At 35.7% G+C, this 23,963-nt stretch overlaps 2 long non-coding RNA genes across 2 annotated transcripts; both read right to left on the bottom strand.

Annotated features, from left to right (window-relative positions):
• Positions 1 to 425: 425 nt before the first annotated feature.
• LOC138126724 (uncharacterized) lies at positions 426 to 3,042 on the bottom strand. Its single transcript, XR_011157934.1, has 5 exons — positions 2,158 to 3,042; positions 1,803 to 2,087; positions 1,543 to 1,750; positions 1,130 to 1,488; positions 426 to 1,069 (listed from the first exon to the last, which is right to left on the bottom strand). It is a non-coding gene; the product is annotated as an uncharacterized lncRNA (long non-coding RNA).
• Positions 3,043 to 14,597: 11,555 nt separating this feature from the next.
• Positions 14,598 to 19,462, bottom strand: LOC138126650 (uncharacterized). The gene is made up of 3 exons (XR_011157896.1): positions 17,526 to 19,462; positions 17,083 to 17,250; positions 14,598 to 17,026 (listed from the first exon to the last, which is right to left on the bottom strand). It is a non-coding gene; the product is annotated as an uncharacterized lncRNA (long non-coding RNA).
• Between the last annotated feature and the right edge of the window lie 4,501 nt (positions 19,463 to 23,963).

The raw sequence follows: 23,963 nt of genomic DNA, 5'->3' as shown, positions 1-23,963 counted from the left end.
CTAGCGGAAGAAATGATGTGGCTGGAATCATCATTTTCACAACTGACATTTATTGAGTGCCTTCTAACAAAGTTATTGATAAGTAATGTTTTAAAAACTGATTTGAACTGAACAACAGTGGGGTTAGTATTTCTTCCACCATGTTGCCTGATTTGGCAAAAAAAATTTTTCCACAGGATCTTGGTTAATATTTTTTGTCGAAAAGTAACTCATGTCTAAACGCTTGAGGTTTTTCAGCAAATGTTGCATACCATTGTTAACAATCTTTTATTTGAAAGAATACAACGATTAAGTGAACATAAATTGGGGTTTTCTAATACGTAATTAATTAGCCGATATCCGCTAACATTGATCATGATGACTAGGGCCCGGATTTTAGGCAATTAAAAAGTCGGAAATAGGTGCCTAAAATAGTCCCTTAAAAACTGAAAATAAGCCATACTAGGTCCTTAAAGTTGTGGTTAATTAAATTAAAAAATGTGTTTTTAAAGTTTTAAGTAGGTACACACAACAAGATATTTACTAATTATTTTTTATTAATTAATATACAATACTACAAGTTTGTTAGTTATTTACATTGTTACGTATTTACATTGCATACAAGATATTGCTCTAAATTTTCTACTTTAAAACATTGTCGGTTATCCACCAAAATGGACTTATATTTTGAAAAACTTCTTTCTACCTCGCAAGAGGTAATGGGCGCAAATTTGTAATAAATTTCTTCCATTTTGGTGTCATGTTCCGGCACATCTTCACCTCTAAAAATTCTTGCCAATTCTAGAAGAAATTTGTATCCAGGATTTTTTTCAGTAACATCTTCAAGTTTTTTTAATGCTACTGCTGCTACAGGGCCTGGAGATTTTTTTAGGGAGGTAAATACGTTTTCAACAATTTTGATTGAATCGGTTAAAGGTAACCCATTTTTTTCCAATTGAGTAATACTTTCGCAGATTATTTTAAAATTACTGCGAACATAAATTAATTGTTTTTTTATTCCGGGTTTCTTCATTATAGACTGTGCTTTTTGAATAGCAACAGCAGAACTTCCATCAAAGGACATGACAACCTGTGAGTAGTTAAAAACAGTTTAACAATCAATTAATTTGCTTATCTTTTATATACTTACTTCTTTAATGGAATCAAAGTGTTCGCTGTAAAACATAGCAGCCTGAAGCCATGTTCCCCATCGTGTTAAAATTGGCTGTGGAGGCAGTGGCATTTCTTTTAGTTTTTCTTTGTACATTTCAACTCTCAAAGGTGCCTTAACGAAAATTTTTTTCACGTTCGAAATTAAATTATCCACATCTTCATATTGATAGCGAATTTTTTCAGCCACTAGATTTAAAGCATGCGCTAAGCATGTGACATGCACAATTTTTGGATAAAACACCTTAAGGTGTCTACCAGATTTTATCATATATGGTGCTCCATCCGTTACAAACAAAAGAAACTTTTCAGCAACAACTCTGGTACTCCACAAGATTTCTACGCATAGAAATTTTAAATCAAAATAAATTTAAAAAAGTGAAAAACCCTTACCTAAAGATTGATTTACGAATCTAGCTATTGTCTCATGATTTGTTCTTTCTAATTGTTTAGACGCCAAAAGATAAGATTTTCCAGGTTCATCTTCTGAAAGTTTCCCAACCAGACAATTCGCCACATATCGCCCAAGTGCATCTGTTGTTTCGTCAACTGAAACCCATATGTTAAAAGGATCCAGCTCATTCCGAATGCGGTCAATAGTCTAAAAGTGAAAATAATTTTAAATTAAATATTAAAAGATAGTATGTTCATACATCTTTGTAGCATTTTGGTAAATAATTTTTCCGTAAAGTAGACTCATCCGGAATTTTTCTACCACAATATTTTGTCAGAAAATTCTGAAACGCAGGATTTTGTAGTTTGTGCCATGGTATATTGGCAGCTAAAAAGACGTTACAAAGTTCCATATTGAATGTACTATTTGCCGATTCCTCCAAGTTCTGTGTCAGCAACGTTTGCCGAAGCGGTGTCATAATGTTCTCTTTATGGATGGCCGTTTGCTCATGCTGTTGCAAGTGACATTTTTTTTCGCATATAAACTACAAAAAATAAAATTTTCAAATAAGTAAAAAATATAAAATGACATATTTTTAATTATGCTTAACTTACCAGTTTACCACAAGCTTTACAAAACATTTCTCGGGTTGATTTTATTTCATATAAATCTTTCTTGCTTGTCCACTGTAATATTTTTTCGCGTAAACTAATTTTTTGTTTCGGCATTATGTTCACTTTAAACAGGTTCACAAGAAACACGACCACTGCACGGAGATAAAGTAAACGAGAAATGACAAATTTGTAATGCTTATATTTACGTCTCCCACCAAATTTCAGAGGAGATGGTTAATTTTATATTTCTTAAATTTTTAGAAAATGACACCCTTAAGGTTTCTCTTATTGTTTCACTTCGGGATTTTAATTTTCGTTTTTATGGCAAGGACCATTTTATAAACGTTAAAGCTTCTAACAATACCTAAGTATCAGAAAACATTAGACCGCGTATACCTGCACCCCTTCGAACAGAGGCAAACAGATAAACTCTGTAATTTATGCCAGTCCAGTCTAATGGTTTGTGGTACTTAGGTATTGTCGGAGTATTTACCGCTGACATCATGGTCCCAACCGTAAAAGCGAAAAAGTAATTCCTGTATTGTACTGCACTTTGTACATTTCAGTAATTACATCTCCTTAAATTTTAAAATCATAAAGCATTGTAAATTTTATTGAGGTACCACTTTTACATTTTCAATACCGTAAACTTCCCAGAATTCGAAAATTGGGAAAAAACCGCAAAAATGAAATTGATTTTTGGTCATTTTAGGCATGTTCAGGCAGTTAAAAGGTAAAATAGGTATTTAAAGGGCATTTTAGGCCGAATAGGCAGAATCAAATATGGCTCTAATTACTCTAATTAAGCCAGAAATCATTTATAGACAAGTTTCATACATGTGCCTTAAAAAATAAAAATAGTCCATTTTGCCTAAAATCCGGGCCCTAATAATCAGGATTGGTTCAATGTAGGGAGAGAAACTAGATAACATATTGTTAATAGACATTTTTTATAAAAATGTTACGAACTATTACAAAAAGAAAAAATTATTTATAAAAGAAACACCTTAAATTTAAAACTTAAATTGTAGAGCAGCGCTAACTGGCCTCTTTCTTTTAAGCTTTGTTGCTAATTCTAACACTGACTGAGCTAACGTCAGGTTGGAACTGCTTAAGCTACGTTAACATTCCTCGTGTTGTTCTACTATGTGCTCAAGTGTCCCTGTTTTTTCTTTTTTGGAAGAGGAGACCGGTAAGAAATATCGCTCTGCAATTTTAAGACATGTATAAACATTGAACAAATAGTTTTAAAAACATACCAAAATGTTGTGATAATTTGTTTTATCACTGCCATCTCCATCTTAAATACGGTTTACTTTTCAGCACACTAATGAGGAGCTCTTTTTGTTTTTTCGTCATCCTTGCAGATTTTACTTCTTCTTCTCTTGGATGGAAACAAACTGAAGGCCTTAATACAAAATAACTTACCTCAAATAAAATTAACGTTTCAAATCGGCACGTTTTGACCGTAAAAACTGTTTTTCATTTTACAGCCCAGGCCCAGGCCTACAGAAATTTTCCCAGATGTGGCAGATGTGCAAAACACATTTTATAACAAAATTCTTGCCAACGCCAAACGTGATGGCGAGCGGTCGCGCAGGTAGAACACTCCCCTCTCAAGCATCATTCGCCTAACCCTAAAGCAACTGGCAGGCCAGTGACGTACATAGACAGTTTAAATAAGGGGAACAAATGATAAAGGAAATTAAATTTGAAATCAAATTTATTCAGTACTATCCGAATAATGATTTTCTTCACTTTCACTACTGCTTGTGCTGCTATCGTCATTTAAATTTATTATCAATGGATTTATTTCCGTATGAATGTCTGTAAAAGCTTCATTTTCCAAATATTTTTGTTCTATGTTTATTACATGTTGGCAACGCTTTTGCCATTCCTCTGGAGTGATTTGATCAAGCTCGTGCTCCGCCAGTTTCCTCACATCTTCCAACTTAAAAGTTATATTTTTTTTAGACACGTTGTTTTTTACGGTAGCCCAAATAAGTTCGATGGGATTCAAATCTGGATGGTAGGGTGGAAGCCGCAAAACGGTATGTCCGTGAGCAAGCATTGCTTCATCAAATTTATACCTAATATGACGTTTTTTTATTTATTTAGGCAAAAAACTATCACTTTAAAAATTAAATTTTGTTCAATGCAGTTCAAATTTAGTATACGTTTTGAAAAAATGGTAGAGCAATAAAATCCGTGATTAGAATTTAATTAAAATGTTTTGATGTAAAGATATTTGGTTAAATAAATTTGGGCCGTTCTACTTTATGAAAATTTATTGCAGACGAAGATTTATGAGGGGTTGCAGTGTGTTTGACGCCGTACACAGGCAGGTACCGCTGGAACCCTCTTGAATGGTCTTCGTACCATAAATTGCGGACAAGAATAATGCCCACAAACTTAACTTTGTCTTCCATAAATTTTTATAAAGTAGAAGGACCCAAATTAAATTAACTAAATATCTTTACATCAAAACATTTTAATTAAATTCTAATTACGGATTTTATCTCGCTATAACTATTTCATAACGTTATAAACAGTTATAAACAGTTATCACTAAAACTATCACAAACAATAACGAAAATAGAATGGAATCAAACAAAACATGGAAATAATAATCTCCAACAATTCCATCGGGGATGAGGTAGCTCTAGTATTAGTCACACCTTTTAAACAGACATCGGCTCTTTTATACCAGAGCAACTTGGGAACATACAGTTCGTCTGCTCCCATTCCACCATGTACTGATTTACACACAAGTGCATGTTCTTTTTTGTACATTGTCCTGATGGTTTTAATTTTGTTCTTCACATCGACAGTTGTAAGATCAGCAATTTTAATTTTTTTGACATTAGAACGTAAAGCATTTTCTCTCACATCTTTGTACTTGTATTTGTCCTCTCGGTGGTTCCAGAGACAATCATCACCATCACTCATAAGCACTTTATTACAGACACTGGGTTCACACGTTTCAAGCACGTTTCGACCTTTTTGCGAATCGAGTATGACTCAGTTCTTGAACGATAAAGTTTGACTCGGTCAAACTTTTGTTGATCCATTTAAATTTTTAATCAACTGAGTTGAAAGACAGATTCTCACGATAATTTTCATTCAACTTTTATTAATCAACTTTACTTGAACAACTAAAATCGATTCATGAGAACGCGCCTTAAGTAACAAATTTCTTTGTCGACAAAAAGACCGAGCTTCATCTTCACACATTTTGCCATGCTTTATGGATTTCACGTAGTCCAAAATCGCAGAATATAACAATTTTTTTACTGTTTTTGAAGTGTTATCTATTTTTTCGACGTTTGCAGATTTTTGCAAAATTAGAGGCCGTCAACAATTTTCGTCGTTCTTCAAGCTACTTCCCATTTTCGGATAGAAAACGCGTTTCCTGTTTCAACTCTTTAGCTTCTTCTTCACGTCTTTCTATTGAAGATAAAAATTCATCAACTGCTTCGTCATACTCTTTTTTTTCCATATCTGGTTTTTGACAGTCATTGCCATAATTTTTATCTTGGCAATTTTTCAAAATCTTGTGCATGTAGCGTTTACTTTTTTTAAATAAATTTGCTCTGAGTTTTGGTAAGTGTTCTGAGTTCCACTCGCCGAATGATTTTATTTATCGAAATTGGTTTTGCTTCGCTCTCATATTTTGTATGCACTAATTTAGTGTAGACAGAATGAAATCTCAAGTGAATTATCCTCATCCACTACTGGATGCTGTATGTTGAAGTAGCCCGCTTATTACCTCTATAATAACGTCATATACAATTGTCCGATACAAGTAAATGCCATTCAAAATTCTCTTCATGTGATTTTTTTTCCTTTTGAATCACTATTAAAATGTGTTTTAATTTCTAACCACTGGTCCAAAATAACTTTAATGACATTGGCTCTTGCCAACCATCTTGTGTCTGACAGTTACATAATTGACTCCACAAATTTTCAATTGGGTTCAGATCCGACGACTTCGAAAGCTAGATAAAACTACGAGTTCAGGATGATCTTCGAACCAGTCCTGAACTATTCCTGCTGTATGTATAGAGCAGTTGTCTTGTACCAGAACAATCTGCTCCATTTCTTCCTCCGGATAGATTGTTCTTACAGATGGAAGCAACACTTCTTCTAATATTTCGATACATCGTCTAGAATTGAAGCGAGATGGGGTTACTTGCATCACTTCGCCTGGTCCAGCACGGCGCATGCACCCCCAATATCCTAAAGAGTATCGTCCACTAGCCCTAGTGGTTCGCATATATTCAGGCAAATATCGTGTATTATTAGGGCGCCATACTTTTAATAACGGAGTTTAATCCGATGTGGAGAACATTTTTTCGTCCGTAAAAATCACTTGGGACCAATGCTATTCTGGATTAGCGTGACACAAAGCTAATCTAGCGGCCGCATATGCTTCCGTTAATTGAATTTTTTTCGCTGGAGTTCTTGCATGCAGCTCACTTGCATGTAACCGTCTTGCTATGGTATCGGCAGTACAATTTATTTGTAGTTTTTCTTTTATTTTCGTTGTATTGGTGAAAGGCATTTGCCTGGTTGTTATTTCCATTATCGCATTATCCTGCTCTGGAGTGGTGACTTTTGGCCGGCTACTCCTTGTTCTTGTATTAAATGGAGGATTCAAGAGATTGTCCTGACTTCTCGTAATCCATCTCTTTACTGTTAACTGCTGAATAGTGGAGTAAATATTTTATATGTATCTGCATATTTATTAAGGCACTTACAGCCATATGAACTCTACGATTTGACGAACGGCCATTATTCCATTTTCACGGCACCCAACAGCGAAACCTTTTGGTTTCAACTGAAGAATATCTGGGCGTTGCAATTTTTTTCAACACTTGGAACAGAACCCTACTCGAAAGACTTCACTGAAGCAAACCACACTCAACTGGGCTGAAATTACTACAAGAAACAATCTGTCAATGTAGGTAACTGAACCGTCCCCCAAACCACCTGTGACAAGTTGTTTTATAATGGAATTCCTAGACAGATGAGGTTCAATTGAATTGAAAAAATACCTGTACGTGTTGTTTCGAAATTTCGTGTTTCTGGATTGATATTGCTAATTGTTTCAAACAATTAGGTACATTAAATGTAAACAGGAGAAAAATTATCTAAAAGGAATTTGTTGAAGATATTGATGCAGCAACATTTATCCAGGGAAAGTGGAGAAGAAATACATTTGTGACTGGTTTAGAAGCCATTGTTTCTTTGCTTTGTAAATAACATTTGTAAGTTGAAACTTCAGATCAGTTAAAATTTCCTTATCAATCACACGTTAATTAATTTCTTGGCGTCCTCGGTGGTAATGGAGGGATTTAGTTCCTCACATATTTTAAAATGCGCGTACTGACGGGCATGTTTATTGCTATAAAAGTTCTGTCTCGTGTTTTTATTAGCAATTCCGTCAATTCTCTGGTCCGTTCGATCTACAGTTTATTTTAAAAAAAATACATTTCATACTACATAATACTACAGTCCTTTCCATTTAAGAATGCAGTAGATGTCGCTTCGAATGGAGAACGTTTCACACTGGCGAACGCGGCAAATTTGAAAACATACATTCCAGACAAAATTACAGTTAATTTTAAAAACTAACAATTTTTATTTTTAGTAAGTGTGATGCACAATGTGTAAATTTTGAATGTCCCAGCTTTTAATGTCCACCGATAGTACGTATGTAATTACAGGTATCAGAACATATCTACTAGTTTCTGGAGAAAAAGTCCAATAAATTACTTTGCCAAAAAGTTTGTTTAGTTTGGTCTTTTCACGCTAATTTTTAAGAACCTGAACAATGACTAATTGTACGACTGTACGTGTTGACTTGCTCCTCTCTGTCAATGTGTTTTTTTTTTTTATTGTTCATGTTTTAGTTAGAGTATCAAAAGTTTTGACGTTGACGTTTTGGAATACGTAAATTTCAAACCGTTCACGTTTTTGGATGTTCACGTTATATGTTCATATTATCGAGACTCTACTGTATTTAAAATTTCTTCTTTGTATGGCTAATATATTAACGGCCGCAAGATGGAACTTAACATAGTTACAGAATTCAAAAATAATGACCGTATTGAACTTTGTGACAAATTGAACAAAATTGCCAAAACAGCATATGACATTGCTTGCTTTAATTTCATAAATGTCAAGATAATACGATCACGCAAATTTAATGTATGCTGGCGATTATCCTCAAAATGTTTTAATGCTAGCGATGTAATTTTATCTAATAAATCAATTGATGTGATGACGCAGAGTGTACTCAATTTTGAGTTTGAATCCATAAATGATGTAAAACTTTGCACAAAATCACCACTGCTTACTTGGGTTCCTCTTTCATGTACATACTTGTATTGGTTTAACTATTGCTGTTTGTTGTGATACGGCGCGTTGTCAATCACAACAACACTGTTGGCCCGTAAATTGGGAATTAGTTGTCTTGTAACCCATTTTTCGTAATTATCATAATTCATGGAGTCATGATAATCTCCTGTTTTGCAGGTAGATTTCCATCGTGCATATGTTCCCAGAACAAATCCATTGTCACCCCCGGCGTTTAAAATAATCACTTAATCAGCATTTCCCCTTTCGAAATATTTTTCCTTAGTCCTTCATGGGAGCTATCACTCCAAGCCTTCAATTTAGTGTGACCAGCATGGATGTATGTTTCATCCATGTAAATAATTGGGCGTTCTTCTGCCCTTTGTGACCGCATTTTTTTCAAAAATTCTATCCGTAAATGCCTTATTTTGTGTTTTTCTATTAAAATGTTCCTATTGTTTCGCATTTTTTTCCAACGAAAACCTATTTTTAGCATTTCCTTTCGCACGCTTCATGGCTCCCTTGATAACCCGTGTCCTCGATACATTTTTTGTGAATTTTTTTCAGCGTCGGTACTTGTTTTTCAGTTGTATGAAAATTATAAATCGTTCTGCGAAGTATTCCTTGGTCAGCATCGTCCAAGATAATTGTTTTCTTCCGATTTCTCTCGGGTCTTTTTTTATTCGGAGTGTTAAATTCGTTTCGTTCTCCGTTATCCACTTGCTTTTTTTCTTGTTTAATTCTCCTCAACGTGCGTATGCTAACACCAGTTGTGGCAGTAACACGTTCAAGCACTTTCGATAAATGGAATGATTGGAGCGTTCTCACGCGCTTCAAGCGTCATAAATTGTAATAACGAACTAATAATTTCGCGGCTTTGGCCAGTTAAAAATTTGTTTTACCATGAAAACTAATGCATGATCAGCATAGTTGGCCCTCCGTTCTGATCCACCTAAATCTACCAAGCCCTCAATGCAATCTAGTTCCCTATTGTATTGGAGACCACTCTCTAAAGCTACTTCATCATACATGAGAACACAGTATTTGTCCCGAATATTCAGTTTACCAACTGTTTTTTGTAACGGTTCAAAAATATGTTTATTTATGCCAGGGGCTAGAGGAACGTTTCTTAATAAAGTAGTTAAAATTTTATTTGATGGTAAACTGAAAATTCTGCATCCTTTCCCGCTTTGCTTGAAAATAGACAAAGCCAAAACTTTATCCTCTAGAGAATATATAATTTCCTCCATAATTTTATAAACCCACAGCATATCATTCTAGTGATAATTAAAATTCATACCAAATTGTCTAGAGTGCTCTTCGTTTTCCTGGTTTTAAGATGGGGAACTAGAAATAGAAGTTTCTCGTACCACCATACCGGGTGTCCCATCACTCGTGTCCTGTAGGAAAATGACTTTAAAACTAAAGTATATTTATATGAAGGTATTAGAGATGCATAAATATTGTTCACCGCCACAAAAATTGGGTATTACTTTTTTGTTAAAATTAATTACCTAGGTGCAGCAGGCAAAAAACCATCACTTTAAAAATTAAATTTTGTTCGCTGCAGTTCAAATTTAGTATACTTTATGAAAAAATGATAGAGAAATAAAATCCGTGATTAGAATTTAATTAAAATGTTTTGATGTATAGATATTTGGTTAATTTAATTTGGGTCCTTCTACTTTATGAAAATTTATGGCAGACAAAGTTAAGTTTGTGGTTATTACTCCTGTCCACAATTTACGAAGATTTATGAGGGGTTGCAGTTTGTTTGAGGCCGTAACACAGGCAGCTATACCGCTGGAACCCTCTGAATGATGTCTACCTGATATGGATGACATTTCAACAAATTGATGTCATTTAAAAAATAAAACAAATACCTACCACGAATTCTTTAATGAGTAGTTGTTTTGAATATGTAATTGATAATAATAATAATAATAATAATAATACATAAAAAAGTAACAACTATAACAAATGTTCAAAATGATTCCCAGCTTGCTCTAAGCGTAAGCACGCTTCAAGCCTTTCTTCGAATGAATCTTGAACTGTATGTAGCAGCTTGATTCGATTCGTTTATCGAGCGAAACGCTTGTATAATTCGTTGTCTCATGTCTTCAGGTGTTGTTGGAGTTGTCCTGTACACAATATCTTTCACTCTGCCCCACGTGAAAAAATCCATAGGTGTTAAATCGGAAGAACGAGGCGGCCACGCTACAGGACCTCCTCGCCCAATCCACCGAATAGGATATTTCTCATCCACAACTGCACGTGCAATCAGTGCAAAATGTGGCGGAGCTCCATCTTGCTGAAACCACATGTTTGCTATTTGATTCGGTGGTACATTTTCTAATAAGTCATCCAACTCATTTTCCAGGAAATTTGCGTAGATTTCCCCTGTCAAATTTTGATGGAAAAAGAACGGTCCTATCAATCTATTATTTATAATTTACACACAAACTCGTCAAATAAACTACTATTGTATGCAACTCGTTAGTAAAGTATTTTTTTTACTCAGCGGATTTGCACACTCGCGCTTCTTATCGTAGTACATACATACTTAATAAAATAACTTAACAAAAATCAAAAAAGCATTATGCAAAACAATAAAGAAACTAAGAAACGTACTAAAGTTAACACTGTTATTGCCTCATCCCAAAATTTTACGTGATCTGTTTTGGGAGTGACTGCACGTCTTAAAACTTTACCATCTGTGGGATTTAAAGACGAACCGTTTACGCTATCAAACAGTTTGTCCACAAATAATAGAAAGTTCGCCGTTCCCATAGCCTCAGCAGGTAAAACATTATTGCCAAATTTCAAAAGGGCCCGCATCGTGGACTGAACCCTATGGGAAAAAACCTGAGCAGCGTTTTTCACTCTCATTTTTTTTGATTTTATCTTTTCTGACATGCTCTTCTGTCAGTCGATTCAGCATGCGAAAGTCATCAATATCACTGTCTCAATCAAACAGCTGCTCAATGTGAGCCCAAGAAGCTATTTCTTTGCCATTATTCCATCTAGAAATTCAGAATTCCAATTATAGAAATTACACGAACAAATGTTCATATACCTTGAAACCCATTTTATTATACTGTGGTATTAACACAGTTGTCAATTCAAGAAGTGCCCTTGATTTTGTTTTCCATCATCACAAGAAAAAAATTCACGTCCTCAGTTGTGCAGTGAATCTCAAACGAGATGGGTGTGGTTATGTTAGCACCTTATATCACTTCTCTGTTGGACCTTATTTTCAAGCCTTGTGAAACGGTTAGGCAAGTATTTGATATGTATTTTCATTCAAAATCACGCAAGACTTAATCGATCACAATATAATTTTTCGCTAAGATGGAAAGTGTGAGAAGGACTGAACATCTAGGAATATCAAATGTTTCGTATTTCATTATTTTAATCGCTTTGCCCCACCCAAGGTTTGCGTACAGGAGAGCTGGATATTCCCTAAGTTGTCAAAACCTTCCATTAAGAATTGATAAAGTTCGGTTCACACTTTTGTTTTTTTCAGTCTGTCCTTTCTATTGTTTTGTCTCTTGTCTTTCTTCAATTAATTCAATAAGAGTTAAAGTGTCAAATGAATGTTTCACTACTTTCTTGGCCATCTTGGCTTACATGCAACACTGCTGCAACTGTACTGAACTAGTCGCTACAAATTATGGTAAGACGTGTGAAGACATGCATAAACTTGCACTGGTTGCAGGAATGGCGACAATAAAAAATGGCGCGATTTCAGTAAAACAAATCGCGTAATCAAACCATAGCTTTAATGATGTCGCTTGCGTGTGAAAAGGATTCATTGAGAAGCACATAGTTTTGGTGCAACGCAATATTGCTATAGTTTGTCCAGCGAGAGATTAGTTTACATAAAAATTGCTAAATTTTACGTAGTGAAAGTATCGGGATTTTTTTTTAATTTCACCTCGTAATAGGGGGAGAAGAGTCGATTGTGAACGCACTGTACAGGTTATGGATCACGAATCAGCTGTTTAAATCTTAGGTTTTACACGAGCCTACTACGAGGTGAAATTTAAAAAAAGACCCGATAGTAACTAGCGCATGTAAAATTTGAAATAAATATTCTTCAGGCAGTAACATTTTTGTATCTTAGTGCATTTTGTAGCGTTGGGTTAATTTAATAAAATTAAAATCTCACAATCTCTCGCTGGACGAAGTTTACCATTTATGGCGCTCTATAAATGGTATCGATATGGCGTTGTTTGAAAACGGCATTATGATTATTCCGTGCGTCAATGAAAATATAGTTGGGATCACGAATCAGTGCCTTACGTCATTCCTTAAAATTTGACGTCATCAATAACCACGTTTACACACGCTATTGAACCGAACCGACAGCATTTCTGATAGTTCTGCAACCCGCTAACTAATTTCCCTTAGACGAAATTCCAATTTGGTATTCAATGAAAAGCGATTATTTTCATACATATCAAAATTGCAAATTGAAATGAATGAATGTAATGGAATGCCTAAATTTAATACATACTAATTAATAGTTAGTAATCTAGAATTTATTATTATAAATGCTTTATTACAATGGAACAACACCTAAATCAGTTTCTTCGGTATGGCTCTCTTCGTCGTTCGAATCTTCATCCTCGTCCAGGTTAATAATCAGAGGAGCAGTTTCCTCCCTGTCAAAAATTAGTTCACGTTCCCACCAATTATTATCTATTATTTTATTAGTATTTCGTATGCTGTTTTCCCACATCGTTGGCGTCACATATTGTAATGCAGCTTTCCACAGCCTTCTCGCCCGATATTTTTATTATAAAACGTCTTGGGAATTCCCCAAATATTTACAATAGGGTTGAAAATACAGTGATAAAGAGGTAATCGCAACAGCTCATGACCATACGGATGGGCCATTTTGTCGGCTACATATGTTTTAGGATTTAGGTGGTTTGTTTCTAAAAAGAAAAGTTAAAAAAAAATAACAGCTGACCTTGACACAACAGCAAGAAGCTTGTGGAAAAGCAATGCCATGGTTGGTTAACCAATTAATAATATCTGCTTTTCTCCAAGAACCATTGGGACATTTACCTTCCAAGGTGGAATGGTAACTTGGATTGTCCATGATTATCATTGAAGGTTCTTCCAATTTTTTTAACAGCTGATCTTCAAACCATTCTAAAACATTTTTTCGTTTTATTTCCCCATGGTAATCTAAATTTTTAGAATTGGATGAGAAAACTAAAGAATGACGCCTTGGTCATTACCGGCATGTAATATGATGAATTCATTTGTATTAAACATGGTCATGTTGAAACTATCTAGACTACTCTTAACATTTTTCCATCAGTTTTTATGCGTCTAACATTTTTGTGGCTAGTATGTTGCCGCAGACAAAAATTTTATAGATTTATTTATTAAAATGATGCTTAAATCGCCCCAATTTCACTGTCATCTCTTTTTTTAAAACCTTTATTTTTTTGGGGGGTCATTAACCAAATGACCTCATGGAACAGCCGTCCCTGTTAGGTTTTATATATCAAATTGATTCATCTGTCTTTTAACAAAGCGCATCTTCGGATTATTTCATCAGAAAAATCGTTCTTTTGATAAAGCCGAAATAAATAGTTATTTACGAACCAAGTGCGGGAAGACGATGTTCCCGCATGAGCGCATTTTTTAAAGCACGAGCGACGAAGGAGCGAACGGAAGTGCTGGAAGTAATTTGGCGCATATTGGCGCCAATGGTGTTAGTTGCTCCAGATGAACAAAAGTTCAAAGAAATCGCAAAAGAATTTCAACGTATATGGAACATGCCTCTTTGTGTAGGCAGCATTGATGGGAAGCATATTAGAATCATAGCTCCTGAAAATTATGGTTCTCTATATTACAATTATAAAAATTATTTTAGTTTGGTATTATTAGGTGTCTATGATGCTGTGACGTTCACTGGCGGCAGTGACGTCACGGGATTTGACGCCGTTCGGGTCGGTCGCGGTATGCCTCGAGCGTCAGTCCCTTTTTGCGGCTGTGGTGGGACGCAACACGGCCGGGGTAGCTTTTGCGGAGCGTACGGTGTCCGGGGGTCGGCTGTCAGGGCGCGGAAAAGGGGTAGTAAAACAAACAGGTGTCGCAACAAGGGGGGGGGCCTTTATTCAGACTATGCACAAAAAAAAGGGGTGTAGGTACCTGGTGGCGCCGGAACCTTTCGGGGACGATGTCCGTGACCTGGAGGAGTGCTCCGGGCGGGTGTCGGAGGAGAGCGCGGCTGGTACTTACTGTTGTTCCGGTCGGACCTGGACTCTGCTGGCTCTTCTGTCTTTCCGGTCGGACCTGGACGCTGCGGACTCTTCCTGCTCCAGTCGGAGGGAAAGGAGGGTGAAAGGGGACGGGATGGCCGGGGTTCCCTCGCAATGGGAGGGAACGGGCCAGGAAAGCGGAGAAAGCGGGAAAGCCGGGGTTCCCTCGCAATGGGAGGGAACGGGCCAGTGTGGCCAGATTTCTGACAGCCAAGTCGCCAATGCGCATGTCAAATATCGCCCAAAATCGCAACTATCACCTTTACGTACAAAAATATGATAAAAAGTGATCAAAAGGAAAAATTAACGAGGTGTAGGATTATAGGAATAGTATAGAAAGATAAAACAAACGTATTTGAATATTTTTATTTTGCATAACATTCAAATACAGTCATTGCATAATTGTACAACTTCTAATACCTCATTACAATCGGTACCGTCGTGATCCTGCTCACTCTCGTACATTTTTGACGTGAACCGAGAAATCATGTCTTGGGTTGGCTGAAAATCTTTACAACAAATATTATTGCCGTAAAAATGAAATTTTATCGTCATAATCGCATTCAATAATTCCAACAGCATTTTATTTCTTAATTTATTTTTAATTACATTCATTACACTGAATGCTCTCTCCACCACAGCATTTGATGATGGCACGGACAACATTTTAAACGCAAAAAGAGCCAGTTCCCGGAACATGTAATCTCCTGCAGCATTTTTTAAGTTCACTACTTTTTTCCAAAAATCTATTGAATCGTCTGGAACATTATCTTGGAACACTTCTTCCCACTTGATATTTAATAAATTCCGATATTGTACCTCCATAGTTCCTAACTGATCTGAATTGGCAAATTTCAAGGGCAGTTCAGAAAATTTTGGTCGACTTGTTGAATTTATAATTATTTTTGGGTCAAACAATTTAATTTCACGGAAGACACTAAGATGAGAAGGCATCCTTTGTATTAGTTGTTCTAATAAAATTTGGATAAAAGTAAAACATTTTGTTTTTAAAGAAATAACCTGGTCTTGAGATAAGATAGTTGTCCTTAGGTTTTCGTTAAATTCGTATCCTAAATCGCAGTCATTTAGATTTAGAAAATTTCCTTGAAAATTCATGGCATTCAACAATAGGTTTAAATTACTATCTAAATGATTTACTATACTTAGTCTCAAGATTTGTCTTGCTAAGGACCAGATAGTAGTATTTATATTTTCAAATGCCGCATAGTGATTAACATTTTGTGACTGGAAATATACATTTAATTGATGTACTTGTCTTAATATGGGCTGCAAAAAACACAAAATCAACTTGTTTTGTTTATTTTTAAAAGCGTCACTAAGTAGCTTTGCGGTGTGACACCTTTCTTTAGCAGCAACCATGGAAAAAAAGGTTTCTAGCGCAAGGTATTGAACCAAAATTTTTTCTACCGCACGGTATCTTGACAACCATCTAGTGCTTGACAATTTAGATAATTTATAAAACTTTTCACCATTATTAATTAAGTCATATATTTCCTGATACTGGTGCATTCTGATCACACTATTTTTAAACCAGTTATACGTTTCTTTAATTAAAAAATCTATTTCATCTGAAAAGATTTCTGAAGCTTTTGACGCGCATAAGTGGAGACTGTGACATACACATTTAACTAAAATTAAGTTTTCCAACTTTAAATTGGTTTTTAAAAGTGTAAAAAGGGAGTGGTGCTTGCCACACATGTTAGAAGCACCGTCTGTACCTATGCCAATTAAATTATTTAAATTTAGATTAATGCTATTGAAAAACTTTGTGATTTCGTTGTAAAGATCTTCAGCTGTAGTGTACACTACACTTAGCAGTGTTAAAAATTGTGTTACGATATCATTTTTTTCTACTGAGTAATATCTAATAATTATACATAGCAATTTTTCAGTTGCAACATCAGTTGACTCATCAATGATGAGTGAAAAAGGACTATCTTTTATATCCTTAATTAATTCACTCAATAATGAAGGTGATATCACCCTCTTAATAATAACTGAACACTTGGTACGATGCAAATGTATTTGGTCTTGATCTCCTGAGTAGGTTGAAGTGGAAGTTTGGGCTTTGTGTTGATTTTTGTTTTTTAAAATATCATTGATTATATCTGTGATATGATCCACTGACCTAATGCTTGTGTGGGCAGCAATATAACTGGCCAAAATAATTTCAGTTTTCTTGGTGCTGTTTGTAACAGTAATAGCTGGAAAAATATATAATTATTATTATTATTGTTATTACCTTTAATTTACCACATACCAAATTTTTTAATATTCAGTTGAGACTTATCCAATTGTGTTGAAGCAGCCTTTTTGTGTTTAGAAGTAGTAGAATGTTTTTCCAAATCCCCTTTATGAGATCTTAAAGCTGTTTTACAAAGTTTACAATAAGAGGAGCCATCACCACTGGGATTTACACACAGTCACCCTAATTGATACAAGATTAAAGGTAAAATCACCATCACCACAACATAATATTACCAAGGTTATTGTACCGTGAGATCTTTTAAATTTATAATACCGTTTCATATTTTATATTAAATCAAGGTGGTAGCGGTGTTGCCAATATAATTTTAAAGTCCTCCTTAATTATAAATTTAAAGGATCTCACGGTAAATAGAGAAAGAGAATGTGAACATTGTTATATAGTTAATTAATTTTACAATTAAAGCATACAGTGTTTACATCTGTAGAAAAACGTACCTTCAGCTTTACTCTATACCCCACTGTTAGCTATAAACATTATTTAAGGATGAACTGGAGTAACAATCTCAGCAAAAAGTTGAAGTGTTCTTATAATACTATGAAATGTTTATGAGGAATCAATATTTGAAAAAAAAGTTTTTAATTTTTGGAAACGAATTTTAATGTTGTAAGTAAATTTTGTGTTTATTTTCTTGATATTTAAATAATTGCTTACATGCGATTTTACAATTTTTGGTTAAGACTCTACGTGAAAGGAAACAGAAGCAAACTCAATTTAAAGGTTGTTAATGTTGTTAACGTAACTGTGGTAAAACGTGCGATATGAGTGTAATGTTGCACATCGACATCAATTATTATTATATTGTAATGTATTATGTAACCCAAATATCGCCAGTCTCCGCGCACATTCAAATATTTGAAAAATTAAATAAAACCCGCGAAATTGAACAAAGTGGCCCAGTCGCGATCGTCATAGAAACAGTAAAAACCCTAGAGAACCCCTACGGGCAATTCAAATTCAAACTGATATTACAATATGCATTTGATTTTATTTACTTTTTATTGAAATGAAAACAGCTGGATAATATCGAAAACCGTGTTCTCCACATATTATGTAGGTACAATTAGCGATTACATGGAAAATCCTCGATCAACTTTTTTTTAATTCATTAGAAAATTCTACGATATCGATACTTTATATTTGAAAAATTTAAGAAAAATTGGCCATTTTGGAATATGTTTATATCTATTTATATACGAGCATTGATCGATTTCTCATAAAAACGCCTGTAAACTATCCCGAAACATTAAAAGCTAATCATAGCATGGATGAAAGGCTATTGTAGATACCAATTTTGAGCAATTTTCGCCATTTTTCAATGTTACTCCAGTTCACCCTTAAAACATACCCCAAAAAACCAAATCCAACACATCACAAGCCAATGCCCACTGCATTAACAATAATACCATTAATACATAATTATGTTACCTACCTTTAAATTTGGGGTCCCTCTCCCATTCTGAACTATGCGTCTTTTTGTATTTTGCCCACTTTCCCATTTTTACTTAAAACTCCAACAGAAAACCACTGAGTTACTTTTTTTTAATAACTAATAACTCAATAACTAAATGCTAAAATGCTAAGAACGCCGGTTACACTAAAGTCGATTTATCGAGACGAGTCCAACGCCAACGAGTCACCGCGCTAAAATAAATCTTTATTTTTTCTTTATGCGTTATTGCGTTATGCGTCCTCGACAGTCGACATTGACACCCCTCTTACCCTTTTGTTCCTTTTAGTGTTATTTTTATGGCTTTTCAACAATTCAGCATCCCTTATAGGTGACCTTGCACCACTTAATGTTTTAGAGCTGTGTCAAACAAGTGAAGTTTACGGATTACGGAAGTGCAGAATGTCCACCACAGATTCAGCGCCCGAGACTAAAGTTCAAATTTCGCCTCCAATGGAGAGCAAAAAAAAAGCAGCAATCAGTTCAGCTTAAATATATCAATCCTGATTCACCAAATGATCAAATAGGTAATAATAGGCTATACTACGTATTTCCAAGGATCAGTATTTTACGTAAACTGCTCTCCTAAGAATCAACGGCAAACGGCAATCGTACAATATAACTTTCTTTTGGCGGGGTGAGGCGGTGCGGGCGAGGGTGACTCCTAACTTGCCTCCGTGTCCCGTGAACGGATTTTACGACTTTAGATGACATTGGTATTGGATTGGGATTGAAGAACGAAAAATTGGAGAAAAATCTTTTAACTCAAACGACAGTAAACAGTAGTGCCAACATTGGATATCACAGTAGAATTTAACTTATCAAAAATCGCCCAATTTGCGACTTGCGATTTTCTAAATTTTGTTGTCGCAACTTTCATTAAAAAGTAGCCCAATTTGTGATAAATCGCCCAAACTGGCCACACTGGGAGGGAACGGGCCAGGAAAGCGGAGAAAGCGGAGTCGGAGTCGGTGCTGGAGCTAGGCTAGGAGCTGGAAGAGGACCGGGATCGGAATGAGCTCTGCAGGCTCGGCGCGGTCCTTTTATTGCCACGGTGGGACTGCGCGCGGCCCGCGACTCGCGGCTGGGGCGGTGGGGGAGCTCGGCTCAGCGCGGAGTCCGGGTGCTGTCGGCCGGAAGAAACACGGGTTCCGGAGCGGATTCGGTCGACGCGGTTCGTGCAGTTGGTTCCGCGCTAATTTTCTGCACCGGCTCGGCGAAAGAGCGGAATTTTTCCGCCACCGGGAGCGTTTCTTAGTAACTTCGTTACAATGCAAACTGTAATTTCATATATGTGGATGTCGGGGCCTACGGTTCTAATAGTGATGGAGCAGTATTTGGGTCATCAGTATTTGGTGAAAATTTGTGCACCAATAATGTACCCTTGCCTGCATCAACCCACTTGCCAGGTACCAATATGCAAATGCCTTATTATTTTGTTGGGGATGCTGCCTTCCCCCTAAAAGAAAATTTAATGCGACCTTTCCCAGGTCGTAATCTGTGTATTATTAAGGGCGTGTTTAATTATCGTTTATCACGTGCAAGACGCGTGATAGAAAATAGTTTTGGGATTTTGGTAGCCGGATGGCGCATTTTTTTAAGAACAATTATGAATGGCCCCGAAACAGCAGATAACATTGTCAAAGCGACCGTGTGTCTTCATAATTTTATAAGAAGGTCGCAGCCCGCTGGTGAAAGATATTGTCCACCTAATTACGTCGACACTGATGATGTGCTTGGGAGGTGGAGAAGAGAAGTCGAAAACTGCCAATTAATCGGTCACAAGGACCGCCATTAATCTAAGAAATAATTTAGCAAAGTATTTTGTTAGTAAGCTTGGCTTTAAGCAAGGTCAAATTGAGTATGCAAAACGAGTATAAAAAATATAGTATGAATGGTTCCATATGCAAATAAACGCTTGAACATTGAAAATAACACTTTATTTAATGATATGAATAGGAACAATGTTTATATTATTTACTCAGTAAACAGCACATCAATAATTTGTCTTTTTATCTGCCGTTTGCGTTCCGGCTCCTGCATATTACCAGTTGCAGAGTCCAGCTGCAACGAGATTCCCAAAGATCTGGTCTGTAGCAATACCTTTATCATTGCCATTTCTTAACTTTTCTAATGTTTGCAAAATTTGCAAATCCACGTTATTTGAGAATGGACGTTTCTCGCCTTTTCGACCGTCATTGCTAATATTATTTTTCTTGGCATCCGTGAGGGTGTTTCTTCTCTATTAGCAGTGGACGTAGAGGGTGTTTCTGTCCTATTGGTATTGGTGGCTGGAACATAACCACAATTTGTCACTTCAACTTACTTGGTTATTTGCATTGTGAAGTGTACGTACTCAGAAAATGTTGGCTGCCAATGATTCAGATGATGAAGTTGTGGCAATGTACTTATATTATAATATAAGAAAGAAAAGAAATCGAAAAAGATTTTGGGTTCGAGAAATATTTCTCCATAGAAAACAGCTAGGCGAATTTCACCACTTGATTTCTCAACTTGAAAGGGATGACCAGAAATTTTACTTTCGCGGTATCGCGATTAAAATAAAATCCTACTTGTCAGGCCCAGACCGCCGCTTGGCGGGAATTATGAACGCAGCTCACGCTGGCTTACAGTGCGACTATGTATCACTCATTTACTGGTGATTGATGACGGTTGCTGGTAGTTGATGGTCAGTGCTGGTTGCAGTCAGACTGCGGCCTTATTTAGCAAAGTCATATTCACTCTTTTTTTTTCATATTATTAAATACTCGTTGAAGGGTATGCTGGTCAATGTTGTTTATTTATTCCACAATGGCTGCTTGCAACTCTTCTAAGGTGTGAATTCTATTTCGAAAAACCTTCGTTTTTAAACTGCCAAACAGATAAAAATCTAACGGAGTCAAGTCGGGTGAACGAGGTGGCCAACGATCTCTACTCACTAATCTGTCACCAAAAAACCAAAAAAGATAATTTATTGTTTGATGAGCAACATGGGGTGGGGCTCCATCCTGTTGAAAATACCCTCTTTGCAGTTCATCTTCATGCAGTTGATTTATGAATATATTTGGTTGCGATTTCGTTCTGCAGTTGTTGTCTCATTAAAAAATATTGGACCTATTATTCGACGTCGGGACATTGCTACCCAAACTCCTATTTTCTGTGGGTGTAAACTTGATTCAACAAAATTATGAGGGTTTTCCGTAGCCCATGTTCTATAATTCTGGCTATCAATGTATCCAGACAAATGAAATCATGCCTCGTCTGACATAAAGGTGGTATCTAATACGTCATCATTATTCAAGTTTTTGTTGAACCGTTGACAATATTGAATTCTTTTTTCATAATCTGGTGGTAATAATTGCTGGGTAACTTGCATTCTACCTGTTAGTGATCATCCATTGAATTTGTAATTAAAGTTGGCGCTGGAACTGAAGCCGTAGGTCTTTTTGAATCGATGCTCTTATTTCTGTATAAATTAATGTTTCAAAATACTATCAGTGGAGTCAAACGAAGGGCCCGTTTGTGCTTAGAACAAAGTGGTGAACACTTTCACCATGGTAATCAGGATTGTTTGTATTTGACGAAAATACATGCCCCTTTTCAATAAATCCTGTGCTGTTGCCAGCTTGTACAATGAATCTGAAACAACATAATAATTAAACATTGTCATCTTTTAAAACTATTAGGACAAACAACCTTTTTCCATCAACTTTTAGTTTTCTAACACTTGGGGTTATTATCATGCCAGCATCTGTGTGACAAGATGCCACTGTGCCATTTTCAAAAATCCAGGTCTCATCTAGATACACACATTGATATGACAGATGTGACTCTAAGTTTGCAATATAACTTCTCAAGAAGTGAACTCTAGCTAGGGTAATTCCATCCTTGTAACAGAATCTTATGGTTTTGAAAATTCACATGATGAGACATAATTTGTCACAGAGTTCGTTCTAATAAAATTGGGGGTACTTCAGGTTGCACGTGAACTGTATTTCGCTGCTCCACAAATGACCGTAAATTGTCTAAAGCACCTATTGACGTATCTGCTATGCAATTAGCACCTGTGGAATGTGGTGAAACAAAATTATTCACAATTAAATATTTACAAGACGTAATAAAAGAAGAATATGTAGGATTTGTATTACGAACTCCATGACTTCAAGAAATGAATACAAGAAAAGAAGTTTTCAACAGGATCTTGGTTGAAACATCTAGGTGCAAAAAACGAAATTTTGTTTTAAATAATTGCGGTGTTAAATAAATGAACCCGCGAATTGAAAATATCCAATTTTTCAAACAGTGGTTTGACGGGTACTCTTGAATTAGGTAAAGTGGATGAAATAACTGACAAGCAAGTTTTCCAGAAAAAAAAATGTTTTGACTTTTGTGTCGCTGCACTCCGCAGTTCTACTACAAACCTTTCAACGTTGGCTGCTTTTTTCAATTATATAAAAGTTACGCACGTACGAATAGTCTCAATTTCCTTTGCTTTGTTTTTACCTGGTGTCGAAAAACAAGGAACTGCACCTGATGCAACGTCTGAGGCCTCCTTGGCGATTCGTCGATACGAACTTTCGGATATTTTCGTAGCTGCAATAAGCCTTGCTTTGAAATTTGCCAACGGAATTATAGCAGTTCCGTTCGCAGCTTCCTCCTTCATAAAATTTAATATGTTGGAAATTATTTCTGTCCCTTGACTATGATTGTATAGAATCTATTAAATCTGGGACACACTTAAAATTTTCTAAAATTGGTATCAAATCATTTTCGATGTTTGTAATTAGATTCTTGAGGCACGCACTCACTTCACAAATTTAAAAAAAATCAACAAAAAATCGCAACGGAACAGATCAAAACAGCAACACGATCAACACTAATAACTTTTAAAACCAGAGAATCCCAAAACAAAGCTCTAAAGATGAAAAATCGTAAATCTAAATGCTCAAACCAGTTTGACAGAACTGACAATTTCAAATTTGAAATGTCATCATTTATTTTTCGCGTGGGTTTCATAACAACCAATGAGAATCAGTGGCGCGAATGCTTCAAGATATTACCAACACAATCTATGATACTTTCTTAATATTTTAATGTTATGGTTTGGGGATTTTGTTATCTAAGGATATTTAAAAAAATGCATTCTATCAGTCTATTAGTATTTGCTAAAATAACACATAATACACAATATGCATGTTATTCCCTCCGGGTCGGTGTAGGGTATAACATAATAACATAAATAATACCTAAATTTGGCACGAGTTCCAAGTGTAGAAAACGACCCGCAGGGGAGTTTTGTATGGGACGAGTGCGCCAATGTCTATAAAACGAGTTTTTTATATTATTTTTTAGAATTTGCACCCTTGTTTTAATTTTTAAATAAAAAACTTAAATTTTTTAATTCTAGGGAATTTTGTATTAATTG

Source organism: Tenebrio molitor, chromosome 3 (genome assembly GCF_963966145.1).
Source record: "Tenebrio molitor chromosome 3, icTenMoli1.1, whole genome shotgun sequence".
Taxonomy (NCBI): Eukaryota; Metazoa; Arthropoda; class Insecta; order Coleoptera; family Tenebrionidae; genus Tenebrio; species Tenebrio molitor.
The sequence above is the reverse complement of the archived record's forward strand: the minus strand, read 5'-3'. Positions and strand labels throughout refer to the sequence as shown.